Raw genomic sequence first — 5,632 nt, 5'->3', positions numbered from 1 at the left:
TCCTGTGCCCCTGTGCACGCGGGCAGTCCTTGGTGTCACTCGTCCGCTCCTTCCTGCTTGCCTCAGTTGTCTGATGTTTGGTTTACAGCTGCTTATGGCTTCTTTATTGGTCACTATATTTCAAAATAATGCCAAAACAAATCTTTCCTTCCTCCTCCCAGTAAACCATTTATGTTCCACACGACTGTAACATCACAGAAACGAGGATGTGTTTCTCCCTCCCGCTAACCGTGAGCATTTTAGCTATCCTTTTGAAAACTTGCCCCAGCTTCCTCATTAGTAGGATGAAGTCATTATACATCTCATGAGGTTGTTACGAGACTTTCGTGGAGTGACTGGGTGCATAAGTGTTCTTTAAGAATGAAAAGCTCTACACAGATGGAAGGGATTTTTTGTACTTCTATGCCCTTCCTCACATTTTGTGTTTCATATTTGTTTGTCTCATCACTCTCACCTGTAAGCAACTGGAGGGTAGGGGAGCCTATGTTTTTAATGTCAATATTCTCAGTGTATAGCATATTGCCTGGAACAGAGCAGGTGCTTAATACAAATTAAGTGGGATGGGTGGATGGATGCATGGATCGATGGATGGGTGCATGGATAGGTACATGGATGGATGGATGGATGGGTCCTTGGGGATTAGAATATAAGACAGTTGAGCTGAAAAGGGGATACAGGCTTCATTTGACAACAACAATTACAGTTATTTAAAAAATTTTTTTGGTCCAACCATTTAATTTATTTTTTTACTTTATTTTTATTTTGAGGGAGGGATGGAGGTAATTAAGTTTGTTTGTTTATTTGTTTTATTTAATGGAGGTACTGGGGCTTGAACCCAGGACCTTGTGCATGCCAAGCACACACTCTACCACTGAGCTATACCCTCCCCCAACAATTATACAATTATAATTTATCTTAACCCTCAACTACCATCTGTGAGGTAGATATTGTTCTTCTCATTCCACAAACGAGGAAGCTGCAGCTCAGAACAGCTCAGGCTAGTAAATAGTAAGCCTGGGACTTGAGCCAGATTCACTTCCAAACTTAAGACCTCTCTCATGAAGGCAGAGGGCAAAAGATTGCAGAAGAACAGAGTTTCCTATCGACATCCATTTGAGTCCCTGGATACACCCAGGTCTTTTCAAATGATGTGAGTGGCTGCTTTGGTTCTGCTCATTTGAGTTGGGATTTTGTCACTTGCAACCAAAGAACTTTGATTACTGCCCTCCTCCTTACCCGTTTCCCCATAGCATGTTCTTATATTTTATTCTGGCATCAGTGTCTCTGCCTGACAGTACAATTATTTATGCACATCTTTCTCTCCACTAGACCTGCAGCCCTCAGAAGGTGTGGGTCACATCTTATTTATTCACTGAAACCCATCTTTGCCGCAGGCTCTTGAGTGGGTACCAGCAATGTTTACTGATGCTATTCAACAAGCATGTCTGTGCTTTAATAACTATAAAGTACACCTCTTTTCTTCTTGGGGGTTAGTCTTGGTTTCCCTGGGACTTATTTAAGTACCTACTATGTGCCAAGACTTATACTAGCGGATTTTACAGAGACATCACAGTGTCTCTGTTTTACCTCCCATAGGTCTCTCAGAGCAGGTTCCGTTTCATGATCCGCCACCATCATTTCTGCTTTCCTCCTTTGGAAAGCCACTCAGCAAACACACAGTCAGAACACGAGGAAAATGACGAATTTTTGTTTTAAAACCTTGTTAAATTTTCTGTTTAAAAATGTTTTGTTCACATAGTGTTAGGAGGTCTTTGCAAAATCAGTTCTGAGGAGCAGGCTTCCTAAGGCAGGCAGTATTCAAAGCAGTCTGGAGAGAGAGCTGGTTGCCAGGGGCAACCCTAACTTCTGAGGGGGAGTCTCTGCATGTGGATATAAAACCAATGCCCTGGGGACCCCGAGGGCGGGGTCTTCTTACAGAGGAGCCAATGGATGGAAAGTGGCTGAGAAGCCTCTGGACTGTGCTGGTGGCCTGCTTTTGGTGACTCGCAGGATGTTGGGGTCACCTACGTGGGGCATGAGACCATAACCCAAGCATACAGGTAGCAAGTTCCCCCCTCCAACAAGGCCACCAGGAATACAGAAGGGACTCAAACGGCCACGATCACCTTCCTGTGGGGACCGATTCCGTGCACCGAGGCAGCCCAGATTGGAGCCAGGGGTGTTGCCTCTCTGGTTGCTCATTATTATGGCCTTTGCTTACTTATGTTTTATTTGTTAAATCATCATACAGTAACACGACTTTTTTCTCTGGATGTAGTTTAATGAATTCTAATGTGTGTTGGGATTTGTGTCACCGCCACTACAATCAGGATACACAACGGTTTCCTAACCCCCCACATTCCCTCGAGTTAGCCTTTCATTAGAGCCTCCTTTTGCCCCCACCTCTGTCCACTGATCAGTTCTCCATCACCACAATTCTGTCTTTCCAAGAACGTCGTATAAGTGGAACCCCACAGTGTGGACCCTTTGAGACTGGCTTCTTTCACTCGGAGCATCACTTCTGGGGGTCATCCAGGGGGCTGCGTGTACCCACCACGTGTTCCTTTTTATTGTTGAGTAGTACTTCTCGGCACGCTTGGACAGTCCACCCTCATTATGAGTGCATTGTGTCTTTGCAAATTCGCCTGCTTGCTAAAATGTGTGACCCCCCAAATTGATACTCGTGGTGCTTTTGCGGTTATACACAGACACGTGCAGGAGTGGTGAGAAATTTGAGCTGCTCAGTGCGCACATTCTCAGCTAAGGTCCTGCAAGGCGACACTGCCTTCTTGTTTTAGCTCTCAGGCTGTAAACAAGTGTTCTTTCTCATGGTCTATTCTGTGCCACGTTTTCCTGTCTTTTTTGTGCTTTTCGTTGGTGATTTTGCTGTTTAAAGTGGCCCCCAAGTGTGGAGTGAGAGTGTTGTCTGGTGTTCCCAAGAGCAAGACGGCTGTGATGTGCCTTATGGAGAGAACACATGTGTTTGTTAGATAAGTTCCGATCAGGCATGAGTTATAGCGCTGTTGTCCGTGAGTTCAATGTTAATGAATCAACAGTCTGTATTAAACAAGATGTCTTTCAACAGAAACGTGCGTAAAACAAGGTTATGTATTGATCAGTTGATGAAAATGTTGTGACCAGAGGCTCACAAAACCCAGCCCTGGATATCCCCCCGGGACAAAGGCTCAGTGTTTGCTAATTCAGTGTTCATTGTTGACTTTATAGAACTTAACTACTGTGGATAATGAGAATCGATTGCAATGATGCCAGTTATTAAAGTGAGCTCTGGGCTGCCTAGAGTGGGTCTCAGGACGCAGTCCCTGACCTCGTGGTGCTTCCAGTCGGGTTGGGCTGAGAACTGTTTCAGTAAGTAAGTCAGAAAGAGAAAGAAAAAATCCACTTGAAATTTTATTGTCTTAGTTTTTGGAAGGAGAGAAGCTACCATTTCAAAGGAACTGGGTACTGGAGAAACCATTCTGTGCAGACCAAGAAGGAGAATGAGTTGAGAGAAGTGGGCGAGGCAGCCAGCAAGACCTCAGAAGACCCCGCTCCCGGACGTCACGTTCCCAGGAATGTTTCTAAACTCGGGGGATGCTTAGTGCATGTGTACATTTTAAGGACCCCCCCATGGAGGGCCCTAAGCTTTGTGCCCTGGGTGGGAGAACAGGATAGAGAGAGAGCCAGTGTGGGTGCCCGCCAGAGACTGTGGGGACTGGGAACTAACCAGCTGTGGGGAACTCATGCAATTTAGAAGCTCTGGATTCACACAAGCTGAGGATTGGTGATTTTGGTCAAGTTTACCTCTATCTGGGGGGTGGGGAGGCCTCTGCTGACAGCTGGGCTACACGTAAAGCAGTGGCCAATAGCTGGAGGATCTGGGATCTGAGGCCGGACAGGCTGAGGGAGTATCTGAGTCCCGTGTGGCTGGGGGTGGTCTGGAAGGGCTTCCCCTTCACCCAAGCTCCAGACAGAAGGGAACAGCCGTTTCATTTCTAGCTCCGTAATGATGACAATGACAATACAAACTCACATTCTAGTTTACAAGGATGTTTTACATATGTTATTTCCATGATTCTTTATCTTTTCTTCCCAAGACAGATGACTTTAAAATGTACATAGGTTACAGGTGTAGATAAGATTGGCTGCGGGTAATGAGCGATGCCTTGTGGTATTAACCATAAGATCACCGTGTCTTACCCAAGAAGGGTCACTGAAGTGCATACAGGTAATATGGGTGATATTTTGAAAGGGGTGAACTTGAATCCACTCGAGTTTATGTACCTAATTTACCACTAATAGCGACAAGGCTGCATGCCACGAATCTGAGACCGATGTGTGGTACTGTAGTATGAAAGCTAAGAATGCTGCGTTCTCTAGTACGATTTTCATAACTTTGTGATGTAGTTACTACACCTAGTTTACACAGAGGCATAACTGTCTTCATTGGAGTGACGAAGGGTCCAGAACACTGGTGTGGTCCTCAGTCACTTAAGAAAATGCCCTTTCGGTAAACAACCTAAATGTCCATTGACAGATGACTGGATAAAGAAGTTGTGGTATATTTATGCAATGGAATACTACTCAGCCATAAAAAAGCCATAAAAAAAGAATAAAATAATGCCATTTGCAGCAACTTGGATGGACCTAGAGATTATCATGCTAAGAGAAGTAAGTCAGAAAGAGAAAGAAAAATACCGTATGATATTACTTACATATAGAATCTAAAAAATGACACGAAGTTATTTGCAAAACAGAAACAGGCTCACAGACATAGAAAACAAACTTATGGTTACCATGGGAGAAAGCAGGTGGGACCATGAGTTTCTGAACTGCCCAAGCAACAGTGTCAGGACTGCTCACGGCCACCGCTCAATGCGTGCCCGAGGGCCAGGCAGAGGATGGCGCCCAGGCCAGTGTGGGGAAGGCCTGGAGGAGGTCAAGGCAGGCTGTGCCCCCCGAGGCAGTGGTACGACCTGTTCCTGGAGCCCAGGACCCTGTCATCCGAGGCTTCCCCTGGAGACCTCACCCCCAGGCAGTGATTAGGGTTGACTTGAAATCATGGCATCCCGTCTGCTCCTTCATCACATGACTCACTCCTCAGCCTGTAGGAACTGACATGAAACCAACACTCTCCAAGTCAGTCCCTGCATCCCAGCCAACCATCCCTCCATCTTTTCCCACTTCTCCACCATCTCCTTGGGTCCCTGAAGTTCTTATAAAGACCTGGAAACAATCTCCTCTGTGGAGGTGGGAGGCAGCAGCAAGGCCATTGCTCTTTTCTGGGCCTCAGTTTCCCTTCTTCTTAAGTGGAAACAATAATCTTTAATAATTCTCAGTGCTCCCATTCACCAGTATCTGTATCAGAAATATATTCTTAATATCACTGCCAGCTTTTTATCAAGACTGCTTTGTGGCTGGAGCTATACTGGGCATGGTGGATTCCACTCCCCAGGAGTGCGCGTGTGCGTGTGTGTGTGTGTGTGTGTGTATGTGTGTGTACACAAGCAGATTCTGCTCACATCAAACAAGCTTGTTCTATGAACACCTGGGTTTACACTAATAATAAATTAGGGGATGATTATTCACTTTATAAAAGGATTCATGTTGGGATTCCCCTAGTGCGATTACAGTG

At 45.5% G+C, this 5,632-nt stretch overlaps 1 non-coding gene across 1 annotated transcript; it reads right to left on the bottom strand.

The window, feature by feature from the left end:
- Positions 1-814: 814 nt before the first annotated feature.
- Positions 815-887, bottom strand: TRNAA-GGC (transfer RNA alanine (anticodon GGC)). Its single transcript has one exon. It is a non-coding gene; the product is annotated as a tRNA-Ala (tRNA).
- Between the last annotated feature and the right edge of the window lie 4,745 nt (positions 888-5,632).

This window comes from Camelus bactrianus, chromosome 33 (genome assembly GCF_048773025.1).
Source record: "Camelus bactrianus isolate YW-2024 breed Bactrian camel chromosome 33, ASM4877302v1, whole genome shotgun sequence".
Lineage (NCBI taxonomy): Eukaryota > Metazoa > Chordata > Mammalia > Artiodactyla > Camelidae > Camelus > Camelus bactrianus.
The sequence above is the reverse complement of the archived record's forward strand: the minus strand, read 5'-3'. Positions and strand labels throughout refer to the sequence as shown.